Raw genomic sequence first — 963 nt, 5'->3', positions numbered from 1 at the left:
GTTACCAAAACAGGATGTGTCGCCACAAGTTCGTGAAATTGACATTGATGTTGCGTGGCTGCACTGTGTTAAAATATCGGCACATGACATACTGTATTTCCATACGTGGCTGTGCGATATATTCAAGCTGAATTAAAGCAGTAGGCTAACTTGCTAATGGTAAACATGTGAGTTTGTTAATAAACCGACAGGCACAACAGTGTTTAACGACTTTTGCGAGGGAWYGCTAAAGGTATTGCGAGGTAAAGCAACAAGAAAAAAATCCCCCATGTCCCCTCGCRGGCCCAGTAACTTTTGGTTAGTTTCTTCTTTTTAATAAGAATTTTTTTTGTGTGCAGAACTCAAATTTCCTAATAAAAAAGGGAGAAGAGTAAATGGGTGCCTGGTTCTGAAGAATCCAAAAAACGGGATAACCAGAGCTCCAAAAACTACCATGGTTTTAATAAGGGCAGAAAACAGGACGGAAAACAGGACACGTTTCATAGTTGACGAAGGCATGTAGCCGAAATGTGTCCTGTTTTCTGCCCTTATTAAAACCATGGTATTTTTTGAAGTGTTGCTTATCAGTGTGCATTGCCAACGTAATGCACATTATTGTGATTCGTTTCCCATCCAAGTCATCTCCACTTTGGCACACTTCTCCTGCATACTTTGWCCTAGAGCTGCCATTGTAATTTATATCTGTAAAGCTCCTGTGCCAAATGATGGCTATGCCTTTTGGTGCCTGTACAACTTATAAGTTTTGAAATATTAATGTTTAAAATCATATAATGCCAGTCAATGGAGCCTTGTATTGGTCCAATACTGTCCCTTGCTGCATATACTCAGTGCTGAACCATAGTTTTAATGATATTTAAACTCAGTAGTTCTGTGATTACAATACTAATATGATTGTATTTTGATGTTTTACTAAAATATTGTCCTAATATTACTCTATTGTTGTAATATTATGCAGTTCTGCGT

The sequence above is a fragment of the Austrofundulus limnaeus genome, unplaced genomic scaffold (assembly GCF_001266775.1).
Source record: "Austrofundulus limnaeus strain Quisiro unplaced genomic scaffold, Austrofundulus_limnaeus-1.0 Scaffold82, whole genome shotgun sequence".
NCBI lineage: Eukaryota > Metazoa > Chordata > Actinopteri > Cyprinodontiformes > Rivulidae > Austrofundulus > Austrofundulus limnaeus.
The sequence above is the reverse complement of the archived record's forward strand: the minus strand, read 5'-3'. Positions refer to the sequence as shown.